The sequence below is a fragment of the Simochromis diagramma genome, unplaced genomic scaffold (genome assembly GCF_900408965.1).
Source record: "Simochromis diagramma unplaced genomic scaffold, fSimDia1.1 OVJJ01000131.1, whole genome shotgun sequence".
Lineage (NCBI taxonomy): Eukaryota > Metazoa > Chordata > Actinopteri > Cichliformes > Cichlidae > Simochromis > Simochromis diagramma.
This window is the reverse complement of record NW_024387200.1, coordinates 12,075,134-12,102,599: the sequence shown is the minus strand read 5'-3', so window position 1 is coordinate 12,102,599 and position 27,466 is coordinate 12,075,134. Positions and strand designations below refer to the sequence as shown.

The window sequence follows — 27,466 nt, the reverse complement described above, 5'->3', positions numbered from 1 at the left end:
TGAGTTTCCTGTTTTGATGTGTGAGTGAATCCTGTATTTAGAGACACAACTCTGAATACGTCAGAACAAACTTTTTTTGTGAAGTGCATGACAGCATGTCACATGTTTTATGATGAAGGGAAAAAAGGAAAATTGAATAAAATAGATCTGTGGTTTAAATGAGTGAAGAGCACAGACCTGGTGATTAAACTCATAAGCTAAAGAAGACATTAGGCTTATGTTGTGTGTTGTGCAGCTGATGATTGATTTGGAGTGAATCTAGCTGATGATTTTTCTTCTGTTGTGAAGTCGAGCCTGCTGATTAGTATGATGGTATGATGAACCATGCTAATGGTATGATTTACCTGAGATGAGGAGTTTGTGTCATGACTTAACAAGGCCTTTTTATTTTGATACTTTCACAGTGCACTGAGAGTTTGGTTTGATATTTTTCGTTTTTATCTTTTGAACAGGCACTGATTTTGTTTGTCTATTTCTTTTCTTTAAGCAGATCTGCACGTCGGGAATTAAAAGTGCTACACGTCGTCGAGGAAATTGTGTCAAGTGAGTTTTCTCCACATTAAAATGGACTCTGGAGAAAGCTACTTATTTGGGACAAGATTAAATAAGTGTCCCAGCCTAAAAAAGGATTCAGCAATGTAATCCTATCTAAAGTTCTTTTTCTTTTGGAATGACATCATTTTGCTGAGAGTGGAAACTAAATGCGACAATCGATTCCACTATCAGCAAAGAAAGAAAGAATGAATGAATGTATGAATGCGTGAGTAAAAGGAAAGAAAGCTGACTGACTGGTAAAAGCTGACAAGACTGACTGACTTAACACCATTGTGTGAAGCCAACCCCCACCTGACAAAGGGGTGGATGTATCTCTGTGTGTGTCTCTGTTACAGGAGCAGAAAGATGACAGCAACATCTGGGGTTGCGTGTGGGTTTAACCTTTTAAATGCCATTTTTATGTTTGTGAATTTATCAGAGGTGTGTTATTCATGGGCTTGTGTTGCTCACAGAAATTACTGTGAGAAGGTGTACACACCTGCGCAGCGCTAACATTCACATTTCTCTTTACAGCAGATGATTAATCATGTGTTTGATCATGTGGTTTATAAGAGGATTAGTTAATGTTTTTTTTTTTTACTGTAGCATTTCTGGGTTTATATGTGAATGACATTCCTTCCACGAGAAGGGATGGTTGATTTTATGGTGTTTTATGGCACCTCTGGAACCTGTTGACCTGTGTCTGACCTCCTCTGACCACAGTCACTGTGTATTGCTTATGTTTGTTTTTTCTGGGACTGCATGTGGAAGATTCAGCTGAAACGGACAAGTGACATGAGTAAAACAAATAAGAGATTACAGTGTTTATGGACAAGTTTATTATGGGCTCATTTGCTGGCCACTTTTGGACCCATAATAATAATCATAATATTGATAATAATCATAATAATTGAGTGGAGTGACTTTGCTTAAGAGAAGTCACCGATTACATTAATGTTAACTGAGCACATGGGATGATCCATGTCTGAGGCAAATTGGGGAAATAATTGTAGTTTCCTGATTTGAGGAAACCTGCACATGACACTTGTCTTGCCCGTGCTGAATGCTTATTACCCTTTTGATATAATTGTTTGTACGTGTGAAGTTTGCTTTTATTTCCAGATCTTGTGTATGCAGGTGGAGCCAGTTTTTAAGACAGGAATCCAGGTTTTGGTGAGTTGACGCATGAGGGTGTCCATGCGTCAAGAGGTGGGGTCCAGAAGTAACATTAAACAATGTTTACTATTAGTGTTGCAGTGATTTGTGTTTACTATTAGTGTTGCAGTGATTTGTGTGATTAGCCGTTTATTTACAAGTATTAAATCTATGCGAGTGGTGCATCCATGTTCAGATGAGGCTTTGATGGTTGTTGATGGCCTATAAGTGAAGTTCACTGAACTAAAGAATGTGGTTTGATGATTGTTGACATGCTCTCCAAATAGTTTGTCTTCCTAGCAAGGAAATACAGGTGCAGCAGTAATCTCCTGAGAAATCTTCAGAGGCCCAGTGAGAAGCGCATAGCTGAGCCCAGGCAGTGGTTGAGGTCAAAGATCAAGCTGGTTGAGGCCCATCATGAGATCAGACCTTGGAGTCACAGCAAGGACCATGAAACTGCCTGCAAAATAGAGGAGAGGATCGTCCACAGGATGGGAGCTGAGACCAGGAGAGAGAGACTTCGGGAGGATCAGAGATCATCTTCAGCACAGCAGACAGGACGCAGAGAGCTGTGCTACTAAGCTTCCAGAAGATCAAGAGGAGACTTCCCACAGCAAGATTTTAAATAAAATGAAAGATTCAATATTGACGCTGAGGAAGACAACTAAGGTGTACGACGTGCTCTGCCTTAAACCTTCAGCAGCGTTGGAATATGAAAACTCGATGGATGAGGGGAGCGTGCCAAGCTCCACCGACAGCGCAGAAGGAGTTCGATGATGACATTATGATTCTGTGAAAGCACAGGAACCAGAAGCTACGGTGGTGATAACAGCAGTTTCCTATGAACATCACCTAACGCTGTGCCACTGTACTGTGCATACGATGACACTCTGAAGGCTGCTGGGATCATAACAGCAGTAAGATGACGGAACCCAGCACCCTTTCCACAGAGAGCTTTTTCTGCAGAGCGTGGACAATGGCAGAGTCATAAATATCCCCCTCACAAGACGAAGGTCTGAAGTCAGGTGATGGGGGCTGGTAAGAGGCCATAAAACTAGAGTGCTGAGAGGTCTGCAGCTTGAAAATAGCTGAGACCCATGTTGACGAACAACAAAACCAACTGGTATGTTTGAACGTCTATCCTACATACATTTGGACTCTGGTCCTGTGGACAATGAAACAACTGGAAGAGACATTATGACGCCCTGCAGAGCTTAAACCACTCTGCAGAGAGACATGTGATGTGCACACCCGGAGGAAGCATTACCAAGCTGAGATGTTTTTGAAAATGTTCAGTTCGGTTCAGTTCATTTTTATTTCAAACATTTCAAACATGTGCCTTCACAATCATTACAAAATATCATTCCATTATCTGTTTGAAAATGTTACTTTCTTATTTTCACTATTAAATTAACAATTTCTTTGGTTGCTTGTAGGATGCAGTTGCCATTGGATGAGATCAATGAGGAATGGGATAACTGCTAATACATTTGTTAAACTGTGTATCTTTACAGTGCTTTAGGGTGATTTGACATATGCTGAGTATGAAAATGTTTGCATTGAAACTGTCAGACATGAGGTATTCATACCTGGGAACTTTTCTAGCATAAAGGTCAAAAACGGGGGAATGTTAGAGTTTGTATTGTTGATTGTCATTTATGCTTAGAAATATTTACTTATATATGCTTAGAGTTTTGTAATTAGTTGTAGATTGGTAGAGGTTTTGATCCTTGATAGTCTGCAAACTTTGTGTGTATTAGACAGCACTTTGGGAGCATGAGAGGTCATACCGTGTCTTATTGTTTTACGGCAGGATCAACGTAGTTGCGTCTGTTCTAGTCTAAGTGTTCTTTGTTTAGATGAACTGCAGGACTTCCTCACCGTGTTATCTAGGATGAACCATCTAGGGTGAGGGGGAGGCTACCCTCTTCCTGACCAAGGATGTTTGACCCTTTGATCAGCAGTCCACACACACACACACACACACACACACACACACACACACACACAGGCAAGGTACTCTTTGTGTTTATGTAAGACGTCATATGTTAATGAACCTATGCATATTCATGTAACCTCAATAAAAGAACAGTGGTACGGGAGAACGGACGAGAGCAACTGGGGTCAAGCGAAGGAACGGTGCCTGTCCGGTTCTCTCCCGTGCACGAGAAACATGAAGAACTTTGCCTACTTGTGTCTTGCTTTGCAGTGTAATTATATTGCCTTCAACGTTCCAGCGGATGGGTTCAAGCTACAAACCTATCACTGACTGCCGCCGGACCCCAGCCCCAGAGTTTGCGGTTGGACAGAAGGTTTGGCTCTCTACTCCTTTTGTGCCCGTTCGTGCTGAATCCAAGCAACTCTCACCTGTCTTCATTGGTCCATTCGAGATCGAAGCATTGATCAATCCTGTGTCTGTCCAGTTAAAGCTACCACGCAACATGCGTATTCATAACATATGCCATGTCTCGCAGATCAAACCTGTGATCTTCAGCCCGTTGTGCCCTCCTTCAAGCCCCCCTCCGGCCACCCGGCGCGTGGATGGGCAGGAGATGTTTAACATCACATGCATTATGGACTCTCGGCGGCGGAGGAGGGGTGTTCAGTACCTGGTGGAGGGGTGTTCAGTATCAGCGGTCCCCAACCCCCGGGCCTCGGACCGGTACCGGTCCGTGAGTCGTTTGGTACCGGGCCAGGAGAGTTGAGGCTCAGGTGTGAAATGTATGGTTTTCAGGGTTTTTATCGGTTTTCAGCGTTATTTTGTTATCGTTTTTATCGTTAACTCAGTTTTCCTGGGTCTTTTCACGTGTGTTATGAATAAATCTTCTTGTTTTCGGTACCGGTACTAGTTTTATCTTGTTGTATTTATCCGCGACACTTTAAAGGCCGGTCCGTGAAAATATTGTCTGGCATAAACCGGTCCGTGGCGCAAAAAAGGTTGGGGACCGCTGCTCTAAGCCGTAGCCTTCCCAATCCACCAGGTATTGGTATCCAGGCCCCCCGCACCAGGAATCCATGATACGGGTGATAGAGTAGGCCGGCAGACCATCCACGAGCCGGGTGGGAGAAGGGGGCCTACAAAAATGTTTTGTAATTTCATGTTGCGAGGTGGTTTAAGCTTTACTGAAACAGGGTTAACCAATGCTGAGATAAAGTTGGGGTGGGCTTCTTGGATTCCGCCCTGACAGGAACGAAGCGTGGGAAAAGCCATACCTTTTGCCCAACAGCATAGTCGGGGGTAGAGGTCCGGTGGCGGTCAGCATTGCGTTTATTACGGTCCTTGGTGCACAATAACGTACCTGGCGACACCTACACAGATCTGGCACCTGGACTGATGGCACAGAGTGTTCGCCTTCAATGGAGGGGAAAAAAGGTGGCTGGAATCCAAGGGAAGCTTCAAAAGGCGGCCTTGTGGCGGAGGAGGTCATGCTGTTGTGGGCGTATTCGATCCATGGCAGCTCCTCACTCCAGATGGCCTGGTTGGAAGAGGCGACACAGCGCAGGGCCGCCTCCAACTCCTGGTTTGCTTGTTCGGATTGGCCATTGCTCTGAGGATGATATCCAGAGGACAGACTGACCTTAGGGCCCAAAGAGGCGCAGAACTCTTTCCACACATGGGATGTGAATTGGGGACCCCGGTCGGACACGATGTCATCAGGGATGCATGCAGGCGAAAGACGTGGTTGGTGAGCAGCCGTGCAGTCTCTAAAGCTGTGAGCAGCTTGGGCAGAGCAACAAAGTGAGCTGCCTTAGGGAAGCAGTCAACGATTGTGAGTATTCCAGTATTACCTGCAGAAGGTGGGTGGTCACAAAATCCAGAGATCTATGGGACTACGGTCTGGTGGGCATGGATATGGGATGAAGGGGGCCCACGGATGGCTGCTTTCAAGGTTTGTTTCGGGCACAGACTGTACAGGCTGAGACGTATTCTTGGGCGTCCCGGCTCAGGGTGGGCCACCAGAAGTAGCACTGCAGGAAGGTAATGGTGCGGTGTATTCCAGGGTGACAGGAGAAACGAGTTATGTGTGCCCACTGCAATACCTGAGATCTGACAGATTGGGAAACGAACAGTTGTCTAGCTGGCCCTCCTCCTGGATCCGGTTCCATTCTTTGAGCCTCTCGAATGGCTGACTCAATCTCCCAGGAGATAGCTCCCACTATGCAGGTGGCCGGGAGGATGGGCGCAGGGTCCGTCTGGTCCTCAGAGGTGGAAAACTGTCAGAACAGGGCATCCGGTTTGACGTTGCGGGACCCTGGCCTGTAAGTGATTGAAAAGTGAAATCATATAAAAAACAAAGCCCACCTTGCTTGCCTGGCATTAAGTCTCCTTGGGGATTGAAATATGCTAGATTTTTATGGTCTGTCCAGACAATGAACAGTTGAGCTGTGTTAAGTCTAATTGTTGAATGTTGCCATTGTGTTTCTTAAATTTGTATAGTCTTAGTTTAAGGAGTAAGATCAAAGCTATTCCTTTGATCCTGACCACCTCTCCAGCCACTCTGTGCTGGGGGAGGTTTTATTGTAGATACATCCTATCTGAAAGATCTGTTTCTTTTGATGTAAGCTTCCTGCGTTTACGACCCTTTGGTCAGCAGGAGGTCACACACACACACATTCTAACATAACACACACACACACACACACACACACTTACATACAGTGCCTTGTCTATGTAACCAAAGGGGGGTTGCAAGGGGAGGTGCTTTGTAAACTATTGTTTGAAGATTGTCAATAAAAGGCAGCGAGAGGAGGCCACCATCGTGGTTATTATCGTGCTGGACACAGGTGAGAGGCCTCCCTTGCACAAGTAATAGATCGATCGACTGTCTTGTTTTCTTCATGATGAATAAGTCTCTAGAATTAGCGGGGTTTGTAGAAACACAGACCCAACATTTATTTGGTCCTTCGGAGCCGGAGCCTAACACATTGCATCCACCGAGGAGAGGGAGAGGACGCCACCGCAACGTCTGGGATGATTGACGTAAAGCCCTGGTGTTTTTGGCTTGCCACCAGGCCGGGAAGTTTGCGCCTTACCTCCTCTCGGGATGGATGACAATTGACGGGATCCAGAGACTCTTCCCATGAACGTAAACAAACAGTGAGTACAGAAGGCCTTAGAGAGCGGCTAGTGACCCTGCGTTGACCGCAGGTACGGGAGCGCGCTAGCCGCGTGAGAGAGACGCAGGCTTCTCCGCCATTTGGGGCGTAGAGAGTTCTCCGCCATTTGGGGCGTGGAGATAACCTAGGTTCGGCGTCTCCGCCATGAAGGAGTCCGGAATCTCCGCCATTTGGGGCGTTAGAGAGTGTCCAAAGGTTGAATTCTCCGCCATATGGGGCGTTTGAGAGTTTTCAACAGAGAGCGCTAGCTGTGCGTGCAGACGCAAGCGATAGGCCTATGTTGTGTGTGTGTGCGGGCCAGACGTGGTCTGCGTGAATGTGGCTGATTGTTGTCTTGTAATGGAGAATAAAATGTGTAAGTCTGCCTTAGAAGGAGATTTAAAATTTATGGAGAAATTTTTACCAGGCAGCACGCAGTATGTAGGTTGTTGGTGTAAGAAATGTGCATTTGAAGGGACATTAGTGGAAGTTCAGTGTAAAATGCTGGTAGAAAGAATAGCTGTAAGTGTACCAGGTAAAACAGGTAAAACAGGTAAAGCGAAGCAGAGGAAGGAATTGCAGTTAGCAGTTGCTAAGTTGTGGCTGGAGCAGGCTCAGAAGAGGAGAGAAGCAAGAATGTTAGCAGAAAGTAGAGCCAGAGAAGAGCGTGAGAGAGCAGAGGCAGAGGTGGAGGAGAGACTAAAGGCTGAGTATGGAGAGACATTAGGAGCAGCATTGAGTCCAAGACAGACTAGGCAGGGCAGGAAACAGAAAGTAAAGTTAGTGAACACAAACGTTACAACTACATATCCATCCCTGACACAACACAAAAAAACAAAAAACATATGGTGTTTCTGTAACAGAGTGTGAAGATGAAGAAAGTTTTTCTCCTGATCAATTCCGCGAGTGTGAGAGTGTCTGACGTCATGGTGTGTGTGAAAGGTATCCAGCTGGGGCAGACGTGATTCTTCAGGTCACCTGCCCAGTGGACAAAAAGAAATAAAATAGTTGTGTGGATGAATGATAGCATGAAGAGTGTTTGGTGTTTCTCAGTCTGAAACAGCTGTAATGCTATTTTCTGTTTTGGAGAAAAGTACAGTTAAAAAAAAAACAGAGAGAGAGATGTGTGTTGTTTAAGCAGTGATGAGAATAATGAAAGTGTGATGAGAGATGAACACAAAAACATACAGAAAACGCATTAACTATACTAACCCTACATGCATATACACATACAATGATACTCATGAAGACCAGACAGCATCTTAAGCATGAGATTCTGTTTGTCATCTTGTCCAAGTCACTAGTAAGATGAAAGTGATACATAGACTAGTGGACTGAATATTATAGGAGGACAGATGGTTGCATCATAGAGGAGAAAACAGAATGCTGATGAGAGGTCTTAAATGAGTGAGCTGAGTGAGCTGATTGTGAGTTTCTGGTGTGTGAAGTTAACCCCCACCTGACAAAGGTGTGGATGTATCTCTGTGTGTGTCTCTGTTGCAGGAGCAGAAGGAGACCACAGGAGGAAATTTGGGTCACATGACTATGTGAACTCTGAAATTTAACCTTTTTAGTTTAAATTCTCTGTCTGTGAATTTACCATGTGTGTGTCATTCACTACCTTGTGTTGCTCACAGAGATTACTGTGAGAAAGAGTGTATACACCTGCGCAGCGCTAACATTTACATTTCTTTTTACAGCAGATGGTTAATCATGTGATTTGATCATGTGATTTACAGCAGGACACAACTTAATGATGTTTTTCTACCACAGGATTACTGAGATTTTGTATGAAGGAAACTGTAGTTACAGGCTATATGTTGATGATGAAATTACACTGTGTTGTTGAGAGAATGTTGGAGAATATATGAATGTTACAGGGGAGAAATTAATACAGTGTGAGACATACTGTGATGAGACCATTGTTACTTTTTCCACAGCGAGTGTTAACTTTATGACTTTTCACAGCTCCTCTGGAATCTGGATGGCCGACACCTGACAACCAGGACGAACCGTGTGTTTGGCTGATGTTTGTTTTTCTTTAAGAGTGTTTGTAAAGGATTCGGCACAGACAGACAAGTGACAATTGAACAGATGTGCAGTGGTTACAGAATAGTTACATGGAGCTCATCTGACCACACTGTTGGGCTCATGGTGAGTGACAAACTTAAGGGAAGTCACTGATTACAATGTGGAATGACGTTGAGATGTTAAATAATTTGGAACAAATTATGGGGAAAAGTAGGAGTTTAATGAGTTTAGAATAAACCTGCAATGATACTTGTCTCTGTGATGCTGAATACTTTATTACTCTTATGATCTATAGTTGGTTGCAAATGTGAAGTTGTTTTAACTTTAAGACTTTGTCTTCTAGGATACAGGAGCTGGAAGCTAAATAAGCTGAACATTTAAGTGCTGATTAATGTTTTACACAGGGTTACAGCTTGGAGTGAAGCTGCTCCAAGGGAAAAACCCTGGAGATTGTTTTAGGGAGGCTGTGCAACACTCTTGTACATGTCTCATTGGGGCGTTGACACATGGCGAAAGCCGTGTGGCGAGAGGAGTGTCATTTTTTCAATTTGTAGATGTCGTGAGGTGCTATGACGAGAAGGAATGACTGAGAGGATCATCCACAAGATGGAAGCTGAGGCCTGGAGAGAGTCTTCAGGAGGATCGGAGATCACCTTCAGCACAGAGAGCTGTGCTACTGGGCTTCCAAAGGATCGTCACAAGGAGATCATCACGAGGAGACTTTGCACAGCACAATCTTAAATAAGATGAAAGAGTTTCGATGTTGACGTTAAGGAAGACAACTACGGGGTACGACGTGCTCTGCCTTAAAATCTTCAGCAGCGTTGGAAAATGGAACTTGAGGGAGCGTGCCAAGCTCCAAAAAGTGACAGCGCAGAGGAGGTCCAGCGATTGACTTGTGGTTCTGTGAACGGCACAAATGCCAGGTGACTGTAAAATAACTAACAGCACTTTTTCCACAAGTGAAGCCAGTAACTTAAAAGATTAGCTCTAGTTGCTCGTGCTTTACCTCCATGCGTGAGATCAGTATGTGCAGCAGCTTAAGCTGTACAATGTTTCAATAGTTTATTTCACCTTTTGACATTGTTAGTTCCACACGAGGTAGATGTTTACTACTGCAGACTAAACTTACATTTCTGTCACCTACAAGACGCTTGTCTTTAATGTTACTGTTACTCTCACAACCACACATATTACCATAAAGTGGTGCACAATTCTGAATCTGTCCAACCCTTTTTGCCAACGGAGGAGGGCACTTCTCATGAGTGTAGAGAGCGCGAGGAGAAGAAGTGAAAGCTGAGGGATGACTTAATAAATGTGCCACTCGTTGAGGGAAAGCTTTGGTTTGCTGATGGTTTGAGTTTTGGTTAACAGCAGAGGGACAGACTAGAACACGTTTACTGTAGCAGACAGTGAGAGAGAGTTATCTATGTAGGACAACTAGCATGTTTCATATTTGCTTGAGCAGCAGAGATGCTAGCTTTAACGGAAGCGTGTAAAGCTGTAGAGAGACAATATACACTGATAGGCAGTATACATTTGCTACTGTACATTTCTTTGTAGTGCAGTGAGTGAGACGAGGTGTGACAACCTCTACAGGGAAACCTGTAGAACACACCAAACTCTTGCAAAATCTGCTGGACGCAGTGTTATTAACCAGTGGAATTGCCGTTTGTAAATGTGCAGCACACATGTGAGGGAAAGATCCAGTTGCATTAGGGAAAGTTTTTGCAGATAAGATCGCAAAAGAAGCAGCTGTAGTTAAACATGGTGTTAACATTTTAGCAGTACAACATCAACAGACATGCAGGCCCACTCACCTACAGCAGGAAAACAGTTGTGATTTACAGAAGGAGCGAGCTTGCAGGATGGTGTTTATTATCTGTGTGATAAACCAATACTGCCTAATAATTTGTATAAGACTGCTGCTATTTTGAGCCATTGGCTATACCATGTCTCAAACAGGAGGGAGATGAGCAGTAGTTTATACTTTAGGATTATTAAATACTTTAAAAAAAAAACTTTTTGCAGGCAGAGAGAACTAATGGAACAGTAAAGTTAAGATTTAGGAAGACAGGCAGGACATGGTTAGACTGTATAGAATACGTACATGAGGATTACTCCAGCAGAGAATGGTCTGACTCTTTGAGATTACACATGTTAGAGCATTTAGAGTTCCAGTCTTCTGTAGTGATGATAGAAAAGCAGAAGAGAGAGCATATTAGCAGAATAGATGCTTGAAAATGTTTAAAAGTAAAGTAGTCATGAGAACAAATGATCTGCCAGATGATTCTGTTTCTCCGCAGGAGCAGAGTCTGGAGTCTGGAGATTGGATGTTGATAAGGCCATGGAGAGGAAGTGCTGATCCAGTCCACGATGGAAAGGTCTTTATCGGGTGCTGCTGACAACGACCACAGCAGTGAAGATTGCTGGAAGGAACACTTGGATATATCAAGCGCACTGCAAGAAGGTGACACACATCCAGGCCAGCTCGGAGTAAGTGGCAGGAAGACCGGGAACAAAGGGGGGGGAAAGCCTCCAGGGCCCCTCGTCTCAATCCGGTGAAAAAACCAACTGAGCCACAGGTACTCATCAGAATGGCTGGGAATGTGCTGTGCATCTTCTTGTGCCTGTGGACCCTGAGTGGGATGACAGGGAGCACACTGGAACAGATCAGTGCCCGCATGGGTTTTCTTTTTTTTTTTTTTTTTTTTTTTTTTTTTTTGACATTTATGTGGCATTTTATTGTGTGTCTTTTTGTTGGTTTGATTTGAATCAACATAAAACACACTTGTATTATGTAAGGTGCCAAACTTGTCACTCCCATCTGTACAGAGAAAAACCACTGGACTCTCCAAATGGAAATGGAATACGCTGCTTCCTCTGAGCTTTGCTCTACTCGATGTACTGGTTGAGTCTGAGTTGATCCAGTCCCACTTCAATACCTTTTTTTTTTTTTTTTTTTTTTTTTTTTTTTTTTTTTTAAATGACATCAGAAACAGCAGTATGCGACATTACGTGATGGCAGAGCTTCAGTTCATCCTTTGTCATTTTTTTTTTTTTTTTTTTTTATTTTTTTAAATTTTTTATTTATTTATTTTTTTAATAAATAGGACAGGGGGAATGAATGAGAGAAAGAGGGGGAGAGAAAGAAAGAAAACCAAAGGGGAGAAGAGACGGTGAGAAGGGGGGGGAAGAGAGAGAAAAAAAAAAGAAAACAAAAAAAACAAAAAAAAACTCCTGGGTCACCTGTATGGAGAAAAAAACAAAAAAACAAAAAAACAAACAAACAGAGGAGACAGCAAACAACAAAGAGCAACACAACAATAGAGAAAACAAAGCACCATCACAATAAACTAGCTAGTCATAGATATCAATAGTTACTAAATAATAAACGATATTGTGCAGCACGCAAGATAGACAGCGCACAGTGTGCTTTGAGGCAGCAGCCAAGAAAGCTTTAGTCCGCGTCTGTGAATACCCATGTGTACACCTGTGTGCATACCTGTGTGGATCAGCATGCTTGCATTCCAAAGGTTTCTCCATGTAATGATCTGCTAGGGAGTGTGGGGGGGCCACAGCCCCGTCCTCCAGGGTGTGAAGCGGGTATGGAGGAGATCAAAACTCCAGACATCCAGAGGCCCCCAGAACACAAGAGACCATGGAAGACCAACAGAGGGGCAGCCGCGCCACTGTTCCAGTAAGAGCTGAGGAGAGTCCCAGATGAGGGCTCGCCCAGCAGCCGCGGAGCAGAAGCCAGGGGGAGTTGCAGTGACGCGCCCGTGAGCTCCGCCGGCCCCCAGCTGTGCCTGAGTGACCGAGCCCCAGGCCGAGAGGCCGGGGGCACCCCATCTCCAAAGGGGCCCGAGCGAGCCCCAGGCCCCAGGCCCCGACAAGCGGCCGCCAAGGAGTGAGCCGGTGTGTACCCGGACGCCCACCCCCAGACACAAAGAACCACCAACACACCGACACCTGAGGGAGTCCGCCACCGGCAGGGGAAGTGGTGGTGGGTGGAGATAGGCCTCCATACCTTGGAGGGCCTGAGGTGTCCCCAGAGAGGTGGCGTCTGATACCCAACCTGACATATAGACACAGACATACAGGCACACACAGACACAAACATCCATTCCCACCCTCATGCTCTCATATGCACTCACTCCACACTCAACCAACGTGGAGACAGACATAAAGAGACGCTGTACACACAATCACACTCCCCAAGCGTACTCTACAAACCGGGTCTAGGTACCCTTGCCCCTGGAGGGGGGAATTGCACCCAGACCCAGGTGGTGTTACCCTTTTCCCTGCGGTGGGGAGAGGCAGACCACCCCGACTCCGCAGCAGCAGGGAGGCCCCACACCCCAGACCGCAGTCGGACGGCCAACTCCTCCTACTAGCCCTCCCGCTCCAGCAGGCCGCAGAGAATGGGGGTGGGAGAAGACTCCAAACCTCCCTCCACCCGCTCATTGTAGTGTTGATGCATATGTGTTCTAAGGTGCAATTAAAACCCAGGAGGGCATGGAGCTACCTGCCAAGGAGCAGCAGGTAAGCGCATAGTCCCTCCTGCTAGCCCTCAATGACTAAGTGTATTTAAAATTGAGAGGTGGGCAACGACGTCAGGGGTGAGGTATACACCCTGATGATAATTTGGACTCCGTGATTGTGCCCACCCCCAAGATCCTATATGTATGTGTAATGAGAGTGTGAATAATGTGAATGTCTAAGTTGTGGGATAAAATTGAGGCAGAGGCAGCCAGAAGGGGACAGAGGGGGGGGTAGCCTCCTCTGCACCCTGGTGACATACCCCTACTCCAAGGCCCTGCATGTGTGGGTGGTTGTGGAGGAGCGGGAAGAGGGAGGCAGCTGGAGATGGGGAGGGAAGGAAGGGAGGGGCAGGTAACCCCTCCCTGGGGCCAGCTCCCCCGCTGACCCCAGTAGGCACTCCCACCCTTCGCGACCCGCCAGGGAAAGGGGGCCCAGGCCCATCAGACCGGGGCCCAGTGCAGTAGCGCCCCCCGGCTCCACAGAGCCCTGGACAGTCCACCCAACCCCACCACAGAGAAAACTGCACCCACCCCACCATCCACTCATCTTCCAGACTACATAAGACGGTAAACGCCCAGGCTGAGATCTTCCTCCACCTCTCCTGTATCTCCCGCTCCTGCAGAGAGTTCCTGAAGAGAAGAAAGCTCCTGCAAGATGTGACCATCCCCCCCACCAGTTGAAGAGCCCCCCAGGCGGCTCGACGCACCGGCGGCACCCTGCTCCAGGGCCGGGCCCCCATGCACCCACCCGCCCACAACCCCGGCAACGCACCAACCAGGACCCAAGCCCCCGAGGCCCGGCCCGGGCCCCAGCCCAGAGACGGAGCGCCCCCAGAACCTCACGCCCATCCCGGACCCACCCAGGGGCAGCCAGGTTGCCAGGTCAGTAACCCACGTCCGTCAGCACAGACCCTCCCCTAGCCCCGCTGCACGCAGCCACGAGGAAACAGTCACCTGAGAGCCAACAGAGCCCCCGACCGGACGTGACCGCTACCCCGGGTTGAGCCCCCCAAGGAAGATGCCTCCGGGGAACCCCCCGACGCCCTAAGCCTGTCCCTACCCCCTCACCAATCACAACAGTGAAGGCGGGACCAAACTATGACCCCCCACCCCCACTAGGTGATGGAGCTGATAAAAGGGGCCCAGAGCAATTGATCTAATGTGGTGGCAGAGGCTGTGTCAAGACTAATGTAATCTAATAGATAATTTCTATATTGGTTAGAATTAAGATTGTTTTTATTTTTCCAGTTCATGAGGACTGTTTTCTTGGCTATGCATAGGGCAGTGAAGACCATATGGGCTATATTCTTTTCTGAAGTGACATTATCTAAGCTGCCCAGTAGACACACTAAGGGGGAAGTTGGAATGTTACATTTCAGACACTTTGATAAGTCTTCACATATCTCGCGCCAAAACTTTTGCACTGGTGGACAGAACCAAAGAGCGTGGATGTAATTGTCTGGTGTATTGCCTTGACAGTGTGAGCAGTTGTTGGAAGATGTAAAGCCCATCTTGAACATCCGATGCACTCTATGTAGTATTTTGTATTGTATTAATTGCAGACTGGGATTTTTAATTAATTTAAAGGTTTTTAAGCAAATCTGAGACCAGAAGTTTTGGTCTAGGTTGACTGATAAATCTGCTTCCCACTTTGCAGTAGGAAGGGATATTGATTCATCTAATTTAGAAAGTGTTCTGTATATTTTAGATAATAATTTGGGGGATTTAAGAGTAAGAAAATGTGCCGCACTTAGTGGTGTTTGTAATTCAACTTGACTGAGGTTAAATTTCTTTTTTACTATGGATTTAATTTGTTGATATTCTAAAAACCTTGTCTTGTTGATCCCATATTGTTCAACTAGTCTGTCAAATGGAATAAATTCTGTTCCCTCTAATATATGTTCTAAGTATTTAATTCCTTTACAACTCCATTCTGGGAAATTAATCATATTATTGTTTTGTAATATGTCAGGGTTATTCCAGATAGGTGTACGTTTGCATGGGATTAATGAAGACTCCGTTATTTTTAGAAACTCCCACCATGCTGTTAGAGAAAAGCTGATGTTGATACTTTTAAAGCATTCATGTCTTTTGATGTTTGAGCTAATAAATGGTAGATCTGAAATCTCTAGATCCTTGCATAGTGCCTGTTCAACATCTAGCCAGGGCTCAACTAAGAAGGTATGTTTTAACCATTCTGAGATGAACTGAAGCCTGTTGGCTAAGAAGTATTGGTGAAAATTAGGCAGATCTAATCCTCCTCTATCCTTGGTTCTTTGTAGCGTTTTTAAGCTAATACGCGGGGGTTTATCTTTCCAAAGGAATTTGGAAATATATGAATCCAGAGATCTGAACCAATCTTGTGATGGTTTGTTAGGGATCATCAAAAATAAGTAATTTATTTTTGGCAAGATCATCATTTTTATAGTGGCGACCCTTCCCATGAGTGATATGGGTAAAGATTTCCATCTAGTCAGATCGCCTTCTACTTTCTTTAGAAGTGGGATGTGGTTTAATTTAGTTAAGTCTGAAAGCTTAGGAGAGACATTAATACCTAAATATTTAATATTTCCGGATTGCAGTGGGGCAGAGGAAGAATTATGGAAGGAGCAGTTAATGGGGAGAACTGTAGATTTTGGCCAGTTAATTGAATAATCTGAAACTCTTGAAAACCAGTTTATTAAAGTAATTACCTCAGAGAGGTTGGTTTGTGTGTTTTGCAGAAAGAGCAACACATCATCCGCATAGAGACTGATTTTATGTTCTATGTTCTTACATTTTATGCCCTTAATTGTTGTAGCCTGTCTAAATGCTGCTGCTAGAGGTTCGATAAAAATTGCAAAAAGTGAAGGGGAGAGTGGGCATCCCTGTCTGGTGCCCCTCAGGAGACAGAAGCTGGAGGATGTCTGGTCATTTGTTCTGATGCCCGCATGGGTTTTCAACAACTACTGGTGGCAGTTTAAGAACACAACCGCTCACATAAACAACGAGACCAATGGTTATGCTTGTGATGCCACTGGCTACACATTCTTCTGGACTGTGGCCCTATAGCATCACTGAGAGCGAGACAGTTTGTTTGGTTGCTTTAGCAACACATCCGGGAACACTGCCAACTTTCAACTGCTCTGAACCTGAATGGAAGGTTGATTCACCAGTAGCTGGGAAGGTGAACTGCTCTGGTAGGACAGACCTGCTCGTCTGACTCAAAGAATATGACTTGTTGCAGGACATTATACAGTTAAACGAACTGGAAACAGGCCAATTGCCTATGTGTATGAAGGACAATGGATTAGTCCAAGTTGGAAATTAACCATGGAACATGGCAACATCACCTATTCTTTTGTCTTTTGCAAGAAGGATGTAAACAGAGAAGCCTTTTGTCTATATTTACATCATGAACACTTGAGATTTTGAGCCAAGAAGATCAAAACACCTTGATCCAATTTCCTTTACAAAGCTTTTTCTGTGGTGACAACAGGACAGGAGAAGAGTTGTAAATGCAGATAATTCACCAGTTGACTCTAACCCCCACAGGATGCCTACAGTGAGAAGATTTGGGGGGTCGATAGGAGTCATAAAGAAGGGTGTTGACTTGCTGCAGCTTTGAAGTTAGCTGAGAGCCATATGGACAAACAATAAAGTCAACTGATGCATTTAAACACCTATGTCTGTATACAGTTGGATTGTAGTGACATATGATTTTTGAGAATGATGATTCTTCTTGTTTGACCTTTGACATTCAGTTGTGTACTTTTGCACGACAGGAGTAGATCCGCCACAAGGCTGGATAGCTTGGTTACCGTCTGGTCCTTGGTGGCATCTTCTTTTGAAAATATTAATTCCTGTTTTTGAACTGTTGACATTGATTTGCTTATGTATAGGATGTAGTTTACTGTGTATGAATGAAATCTACACTGACACTGTCTAAACAAAGGGTGCATAAGTTGAAATTTAAGAACACAATGACAAAAAGGAGGGAAATGTTAAGTCTAATTGTTGAATGTTGCCATTGTGTTTCTTAAATTTGTATAGTCTTAGTTTAAGGAGTAAGATCAAAGCTATTCCTTTGATCCTGACCACCTCTCCAGCCACTCTGTGCTGGGGGAGGTTTTATTGTAGATACATCCTATCTGAAAGATCTGTTTCTTTTGATGTAAGCTTCCTGCGTTTACGACCCTTTGGTCAGCAGGAGGTCACACACACACACACACACACTCTCACATAACACACACACACACACACACACACTTACATACAGTGCCTTGTCTATGTAACCAAAGGGGGGTTGCAAGGGGAGGTGCTTTGTAAACTATTGTTTGAAGATTGTCAATAAAAGGCAGCGAGAGGAGGCCACCATCGTGGTCATTGTCGTGCGGGACACAGACGAGGCCTCCCTTGCGCAAGTAATGGATCGATCGACTGTCTTGTTTTCTTCATGATGAATAAGTCTCTAGAATTAGCGGGGTTTGTGGAAACACAGACCCAACAAGCTGTGCCCTCCAACCAGTGCCTCCCCTCCTCCAAGGCGAGTTTGATTGCCAGAAGTTCCCGATCACCGACGTCTTAGTTCCGTTCTGCGGGGGTGAGACAATGAGAGAAAAAAGTGCAAGGGTGAAGCTTACCATCCTTCTGTTGTGAGAGGACAGCTCCCACTCCCGTGTCAGATGCGTCCACCTCTACCACAAACTGCAGTGTTAGATCAGGCTGGACCAAATGGGAGCTGAGACAAACTACTTCTTCAGCTCCTGGAAGGCTGATTGGGCAGGGCCATCCCACTGGAAAGGAATCTTGGGTGAGGTTAGTTGTGTTAGAGGCAGAACTACCTTGCTATAGTCCCGGAAGAATCTCCAATAGAAGTTAGCGAAGCCGAGGAACCGTTGTAGCTGCCGTCAGTTAGCTGGTTCAGGCCACTGCACCACAGCTTTTACCTTAGCCGGCTCAGGGCGCAGGTCTCCTCGCTCAATGATGTAACCTAAGAAGGCAACTGTGGGCACGTGAAACTCACACTTCTCACTCTTATCAAACAACCGGCTGTCCAGCAGGCGTTGCAGGACCTGTCTGCCCTGGTTTTCGTGCTCAGACAGAGATTCGGAGAAGATCAGGAGTGCCTGAAAAACTGCAGGAGCGTTAGTGAGGCCGAACGGCATAACTAAGTACTCAAAGTGCCCAAGGTGAGTATTGAAAGCGGTCTTCCACTCATCGCCCTCCCAGATCTGAACCAAGTGATAAGCGTTCCTCAAGTCCAATTCGGCCCCTGGAGCAGCTCAAAAGCGGAGGTAAGAAGGGGGAGTGGATATTTGTTTTTGATTGTTATGTTGTTTAACCCACATTAGTCAATGCAAGGATGGAGAGTCTTGTCTTTCTTCTCAATGAAGAAAAGCCCTGCTGCTACGGGCGATGAGGAAGCGCGGATTATCCCGGTGGTGAGAAACTCAGTTATGTATTTCTCTATCGCATCTCATTCAAGTAGAGAGAGGCTGTAGAGATGGCTCGTGGGCAACGGCGCGCCGGGGAGCAGGTCGATAGCGCCGTCGTATGGCCAATGCGGAGGTAACGACTGAGCCCGATCCTTACGAAAAACTTTGGCGAGATCACGATAAACAGGGGGCACATTGGACAAGTCGGAGGACGTGGGTGACTCGTTGGAGGAGGCAGGTGTGTGTGGCGGTGAGGAAGACTTAAGGCAGGTCATTAAGGCCGTGTAGAAAAATAAAGGAGGATCCAATTGCAGGCACTTGTAAGGGTGCTTTATTAAGCACAAAACTAAAAAATGGACAAATAGCAAACAGAGGAAGGACTAAACTATACTGGGAACAAACTAACTACAGAACACGAACCTGAACAAGAATGAGAACGAGCAGAGGAGAATGACGATGGACAGCAGGGAGAACACATGGGTGAAACATGGTGGATACACAGACGGACCAGCAACTACAAAGACAGAAGACGGGACTTAAATACACACAGGGAGATTACACACAGGTGGGGAACACAGCTGGGAGTAATCAACAAGACGAGACAGAGGTAAAACTGAACACACTCACATGAGACGCAGACCTTCACAATAAAACAGGAAACAAGAACACTACACAAAGACGCAGACTTGACACTGAGAGACAGACAGAAAATGACACATGGAACTAAACCCACACAAAACATGAGAACACAAATCCTAAACACAAATAAACAGAAACATAGAACTCTAATAATAATAATCATCATCATCATAATAATAATACTCATTGCACCCAAAACCACAACAATCATTCAAAAATAAACTAACAATCAAAACTCAAAATACTGGGTCGAAACTGACCCAGAACCGTGACAAACTCAGAGTCTATGAGATTCTGTTCCGCCCCCGAATCAATCCAAACCGAGAGGGAGTGACATTTAGTGTTGACTGAGACCTTAGCTGGTAACATTAAACATGGAGGAGATTTGTGACCTTTTGCTCGTGAGGAGCAGGTAACAAATACATGTCCCTTGTGACTGCAATAGAGGCACTCACCAGCTGTGATGCGACGCTGGTGTTCCACAGCTAAAAGATGAGAGCCTCCTATCTGCATTGGTTGCTCTCCCCCCATCAGCGGTCTCTGGGGGCCGGGAAGGACTGTGCTCCGACGAGAAGCCAGCCACTAGCTGCCCCATGGTCTCCTGGGAACTGTAGTGCCGTGGCAAATGACGAGCTCGCAGTCGGTCATCCACCTTAATGCATAAAGTCATAAGCTCGTTAAGAGAGTCAGGGAGATCACGCATAATGAGCTCATCTTTCACTTCTTCACAAACATTGTTAAGTAATGCACGTCCTCCTGTCCCCAGCCTGTCTCTTCAGCCAAAATCCAAAAATCAATGGAATACACATACATGTCACACAGTGGAAAATTGTGTTTTTATATTTTGTTTTGGATTAGACTGTGTTGGTACATAGTGTCGATTTTATTTGCATGATTTTATTGTAATAGTGATATTGCATGTTTGTTTATTGATATTTCTATTGCATGATTTTATCCCCATATTTATAGTGTGTGTTTAGTGTTGATTGAACAATATGCTTTTTTTATTCCACTGTGGATTAAGCGGACAATTGTAGGCACCTGTGAGGTGGGGGCGTTCCCCGAGGTGGCCTATCAGCCGCCAAACTGACTTAAGGGAGATAATGAGCGCAAAGACTGAAAGAGAGACACACGAAAAGTGAAGAGCTGGAAACAAAACGTGTGCAAGCCAGCATATGAACAGAAGGACCTCCGGCCTGACTGTGGGGCACCACAAGACATTCAGCGATCGGCCAGCATAACCCGGCGATCCAGTCCCGACGGACAGAATAGCGACCGTGGGAGGCGACGCGTGAAATCCACAGTAGGGCAGGGGTACGCCTCTGCCTGCATCTGTGAGTATCGCTTTCCCACTATTGGGCGCTAGGAGTAGCTTTGCCGGGGAAGGGTAACAGCGGCTGCGCCGACAACGTTGCTGGCCCGTGTCTGTTGTTTCAGGGCGGAGCTACGAGGGAGGCCGTGCGCGGGTGTGGAGAGTGGCTGGACTGCACGATCGCGCACCGTCAGGTGGAGATAGGAGCCTCCTCCCTGGTCTTCTGCTGGCGAGATTCCCCATCCCGGAAGAGGAGTTCCTCTCCTGTCTCTTTCAGCTCAGGAGAATTTGCCCGCGTGTTGCTGGACTGTGAGAATTAGGACCCTGGGGGGAGTTTTTAGTATAGGGAAAAACATTCATTTAGCTTTGTGTTTTTAGTGTTTAAATCATTCCGGCCGGCCGGGTTTTTAGCGGGTTGCAAACACTATTTTTATTGTATACGGGGATTTTAGCTTGTATTTGTGACTCTGGCTGTGTTTTTTTTTTTTTTTTTTTTTTTTTTTTTTTTTTTTTTTTTAAAATGGAAAATAAATGGTGTGTTTGAAGCCAGCCAAGTTTCTGTGCTCTGAGCGCTGACCCACTCACTCCCCTTTCTGCTTGTATGTATACAGACGTGGTGGTAAAGATTTAGGTCCACCAGTTTAGCGGCTACACACACATATACATATATACACATATACATATACAGGGAGTGCAGAATTATTAGGCAAGTTGTATTTTTGAGGAATAATTTTATTATTGAACAACAACCATGTTCTCAATGAACCCAAAAAACTCATTAATATCAAAGCTGAATGTTTTTGGAAGTAGTTTTTAGTTTGTGTTTAGTTTTAGCTTTTTTAGGGGGATATCTGTGTGTGCAGGTGACTATTACTGTGCATAATTATTAGGCAACTTAACAAAAAACAAATATATACCCATTTCAATGATTTATTTTTACCAGTAACACCAATATAACATCTCCACATTCACAAATATACATTTCTGACATTCAAAAACAAAACAAAAACAAATCAGCGACCAATATAGCCACCTTTCTTTGCAAGGACACTCAAAAGCCTGCCATCCATGGATTCTGTCAGTGTTTTGATCTGTTCACCATCAACATTGCGTGCAGCAGCAACCACAGCCTCCCAGACACTGTTCAGAGAGGTGTACTGTTTTCCTTCCTTGTAAATCTCACATTTGATGATGGACCACAGGTTCTCAATGGGGTTCAGATCAGGTGAACAAGGAGGCCATGTCATTAGTTTTTCTTCTTTTATACCCTTTCTTGCCAGCCACGCTGTGGAGTACTTGGATGCGTGTGATGGAGCATTGTCCTGCATGAAAATCATGTTTTTCTTGAAGGATGCAGACTTCTTCCTGTACCGCTGCTTGAAGGTGTCTTCCAGAAACTGGCAGTAGGACTGGGAGTTGAGCTTGACTCCATCCTCAACCCGAAAAGGCCCCACAAGCTCATCTTTGATGATACCAGCCCAAACCAGTACTCCACCTCCACCTTGCTGGCGTCTGAGTGGGACTGGAGCTCTCTGCCCTTTACCAATCCAGCCACGGGCCCATCCATCTGGCCCATCAAGACTCACTCTCATTTCATCAGTCCATAAAACCTTAGAAAAACCAGTCTTGAGATATTTCTTGGCCCAGTCTTGACGTTTCAGCTTGTGTGTCTTGTTCAGTGGTGGTCGTCTTTCAGCCTTTCTTACCTTGGCCATGTCTCTGAGTATTGCACACCTTGTGCTTTTGGGCACTCCAGTGATGTTGCAGCTCTGAAATATGGCCAAACTGGTGGCAAGTGGCATCTTGGCAGCTGCACGCTTGACTTTTCTCAGTTCATGGGCAGTTATTTTGCGCCTTGGTTTTTCCACACGCTTCTTGCGACCCTGTTGACTATTTTGAATGAAACGCTTGATTGTTCGATGATCACGCTTCAGAAGCTTTGCAATTTTGAGACTGCTGCATCTCTCTGCAAGATATCTCACTATTTTTGACTTTTCTGAGCCTGTCAAGTCCTTCTTTTGACCCATTTTGCCAAAGGAAAGGACGTTGCCTAATAATTATGCACACCTGATATAGGGTGTTGATGTCATTAGACCACACCCCTTCTCATTACAGAGATGCACATCACCTAATATGCTTAATTGGTAGTAGGCTTTCTGCCTATACAGCCTGGAGTAAGACAACATGCATGAAGAGGATGATGTGGACAAAATACTCATTTGCCTAATAATTCTGCACTCCCTGTGTATATATATATATATACGTGTGTGTGTGTGTGTGTGTGTGTGTGTGTGTGTGTGTAGGACTGAAACTGAAGGATATGAAGAAGTGAAAATGTTGTGAAAGCTAACAAAGCCCAAGAAATATCTGACTCAGGACATTGAGCGATGTGTTTGTGCCAGTTCTGCTTTTGTGCAGAGTATATTTTGTCCTTTTTTTTTCTTCAGTGTTTTCATAAATTGATGTTCTGTAAGGATTTTGCTATGAATGTTAACAGCTATCTCGCTTGGAAAGATGGCTGAACAAGGTTACTATCATATTTTGGTTTTGGTTATATGCCGAAGCTCCAAATGGAGCTACTTCCGGGTTGACGGACCTGCCTCCGGGGGAGCGCGGCTCCAACAAAATAAACTCAAACATAAATGATCAGGTCGCCCAGCAGGGCTGTTCAGACCATGACAATAACTAAGGGAGGATTCAGGGTCACCTGGTCCAGCCCTAACTATATGCTTTCAGGGTCACCTGGTCCAGCCCTAACTATATGCTTTCAGGGTCACCTGGTCCAGCCCTAACTATATGCTTTAGCAAAAAGGAAAGTTTGAAGCCTAATCTTAAAAGTAGAGATAGTGTCTGTCTCCTGAATCCAAACTGGAAGCTGGTTCCACAGAAGAGGGGCCTGAAAACTGAAGGCTCTGCCTCCCATTCTACTTTTAAACACTTTAGGAACAACAAGTAGGCCTGCAGAGCGAGAGCGAAGTGCTCTAATAGGGTGATATGGCACTACAAGGTCATTAAGATAAGATGGGGCCTGATTATTTAAAACCTTGTATGTGAGGAGCAGGATTTTGAATTCAATTCTGGATTTAACAGGGAGCCAATGAAGGGAAGCCAAAACAGGAGAAATCTGCTCTCTCTTTCTAGTCCCTGTCAGCACTCTTGCTGCAGCATTTTGGATTAGCTGAAGGCTTTTCAGGGAGTTTTTAGGACTTCCTGATAATAATGGATTACAGTCGTCCAGCCTGGAAGTAATAAATGCATGAACTAGTTTTTCAGCGTCACTCTGAGACAGGATATTTCTAACTTTAGAGATGTTGCGCAAATGGAAGAAAGCAGTCTTACATATTTGTTTAAATATAACTTCGGCTCTTTGCAAGCATGCTAACACTAAGCTAGCAAAGAACCCAGTGTGACACTAAAGCTGAGTAAATGCTGACTCCAGCCCACTCAGCTAGACTCTAAACATCAACAGGTAATAAACTGATGAGCAGTCACACTTAGGGTTGCCAACCGTCCCTTAAAAACGGAATCGTCCCGTATTTAGAAACAAAAGCACACATCCCGTATTGAGCTAATAAGGGACGCACTTTGTCCCGTAATACAGTGAGAATCAAAAGTAGTCTATAAATGTTTATGGAATTAACGCTTTGTTTGAAAACACAATTCCCAGCCCCTCTCCTGCTTTGTGACCAATGAGCTGACAGCACACTTATGACAATTCGAGTATGACAATTCAGATTACCGCTTATCTCATTGGTCGAGGAAAGGTCGCTTACGGAGAAAATACCGGAAGACAACAGATGACCACAACAACAAGCATGGCCAACAGGGAAACAAACGCCGACACTGCGGTGCAAGTCTCGGACGACAGTAAAGCTGGGCAGACACTGTGCGATTTTTTTCAGTCACGCGATTCAGCTCCTGCTCAAACTGCACGATTGACTCACAGGGGTTAGAAGTTGGTAGGTCAGGATGCAGGGTCTCACACTATATCGCCCGATGCTCTGATGCGACCTGAGTGCTCACACTGTGCCTCCATAAAATGAAGGTTATAACAGAAATTATGTCGCTCGCTCACGCTCTCTCTCTGTCTTTTTTACTCACACAGACACGCACACCACCACCATCAACTTTGCTAAATTGCTAATGAAAAACATTGATCAGGCAGCTGTGATTGAGCAGCAATGTAGATCCAACTATTTTCACGGTTGTTGTGGTCGTGATCATTTTGTGAGGCCACATCGAAAAGGCTCGGATGAGCTTTCCAAAGTTCTACAAGTTGTGCCTCCATCGCTTGTGTCCAGATCACACGCTGCACAGCCGTGCTGCTCCGTCTTTTTCACCGACGTTTACGTGTTTGCGCGTGAGCAGTGTGAGCGGCTGTGGTGACACCCTCACGAGCGATTGATGATCGGGAGCTGCTCGAGGTGTTAATCGCTTCTCGTTACCCAACGTATACTACACGATACACGATGCAGGCCAAAATTGGGCCGATCACCAAATCGGTCACACGACTCAAAAATCGACTCAAAATGGGCCAAAAATGGCACAGTGTAAACCCAGCATTAGAGCAGCAATGTTTGTTGCTCAGAGAAAAAAAAAAAAAAAAAAAGAGGCTGCAAAAGTACAGGGAGGAATGGGAAAAGGAAAACACCTGGCTGGGAAAGTGCACGATAACACCTTTAAAGCGCACTGCACTGTGTGCCGGCACACTTTTTCCATAGGCATGCTTTTAGTGGTGGGCACATGAAGAACATGAGGGGCGTGAAAGCTCGGGGAACCCTTAACCAATTTTTTGTCCACCAGGCCACGGCAGAAGCAGATATGGTATGTAAACACTGGGGGTTTTTTTAAACCCTCTGGTTAAGGTTAATATGGACATGTGCAGTGAATATCAGCGCTATGTGGCCAGAAGTGTGAGAATATAATTTATTTTGTGTAATAAACAACTGCAAGGATAGATGATTACAACAAATAGATGACTAATACATAAAAGTAATACATAGATTAATAATGATGATGAGTTAAGATGCGTAATCATGGGAACAAGTGGGTTTACAAACAGGAGCAGCTGATTAGCTTTAGAAAAGCTGAAATAATACCTCAGCTGAAGCCAATTGTACTAAATGCACTATATGTGCACTGTTACAAGAATGTTTTTCGTTCTATTGCTTTCTATTAATTTATATAATTTTAAGTTAAGCAGGACAGAGTTCTTTTAAAGAAAGACTTACTTATATTCTCAAAAGTTAAGCATGACAGGCTTCTGTTTAAGAAAGAGACCTGTTTTACTGTGTTAATGTTGTCATTTTGAGCTAAAAATAAATGGCTAAATGATCATTTGTTTCCCGTATGGTCATATCACAAAGAATATGCATCTGCTTAAATCAAATTCAAGTCAAATGGTTAAAAAATAATTTCACACAAAAAAAAAAAGAGCTACAAAATTCACCACACTGGGAAGGGTGAACTGGGTTGCCCGGCCCTGGCCACGAGGTGTCCCTTATTTATTTTTCAGGGAGTTGGCAACCCTAGTCACACTGCAGCTTTCATTTCTACCTGTTCAGGTGTGGACAAAGTCATCAGCATCCTTGTAACTACAACAAAAACTGCATTGTAGAATCAGATGCCATGGTTAAACAGTGAGGTGCATGCCCTGCTCAGACACACAATGATGCATTCAAGGCAGGCGATCAGTGGGCACCAGTGTTCCCTGCTGATGGGCATCAAAAGGGCCAAGGGTAAATACAAACAGTGCATCAAGGGGAATTTCAAGACCAACAACTCCACGGACATGCGGCCGGGCATCACAGGCTACGAGAACATCCCTCATCATCAGACTACTCAAACAGCACCCTAACTGAAACCCTGAACCTATTTTCTGTCTACTTTGATCAACACGACAGAGAGGCGCACACCTATCCTGTTTCTCTAGAGAGGTGTCCACCTCATCCAGGTGCAACAAAATCTGTCAACCTGACAAAAGCCAGACGGAATTACAGGAAGGCTATTAAAGACGTGCAGAATGAATTATTATTGCACAGTTGCTTTAACTCTTATCATCACTAAATGCTTTGAGACTTATCCTGTCTTACATTAAGGTTGCTATTCCTGTAGACCTCAGTCTGCAACAGTTTACATATAGGGCAAACAGGTCAACAGAGGATGCCATAATCCCTCAATCAGCCCTCACACACTTTGACAACAGTAACACCGATGTGAGGATTCTGTCTGTGGGCTTTGGCTTAACTTTTATTAAAGTACAACCACAAAAACTGGTTTAGAAGATAATCAACCTGGTCCTCAACCCCCTCCTCAATTCCTCCTTCTACATGACTCCTCTGCTATTCACACCAGTAACAGCACTGTCAAATCTGCAGATGACACCATTATTGTAGGAACTACAAAGAGGAGGTCTGGCATCTGTGGCAGTATGGCAGCATCAGCCTGGACCTAAATATAACCAAAACCAAAATATGATAGTAACCTTGTTCAGCCATCTTTCCAAGCGAGATAGCTGTTAACATTCATAGCAAAATCCTTACAGAACATCAATTTCTGAAAACACTGACGAGAAAAAAAAAAGGACAAAATATACTCTGCACAAAAGCAGAACTGGCACAAACACATCGCTCAATGTCCTGAGTCAGATATTTCTTGGGCTTTGTTAGCTTTCACAACATTTTCACTTCTTCATATCCTTCAGTTTCAGTCCTACACACACACACACACACACACAC

General features: G+C 44.9%; 1 long non-coding RNA gene across 1 annotated transcript; it reads left to right on the top strand.

Annotated features, from left to right (window-relative positions):
- Nucleotides 1–20,398: 20,398 nt before the first annotated feature.
- Nucleotides 20,399–21,239, top strand: LOC120745829. Its single transcript, XR_005698705.1, has 2 exons — nucleotides 20,399–20,751; nucleotides 20,855–21,239. It is a non-coding gene; the product is annotated as an uncharacterized LOC120745829 (long non-coding RNA).
- Nucleotides 21,240–27,466: the final 6,227 nt, after the last annotated feature.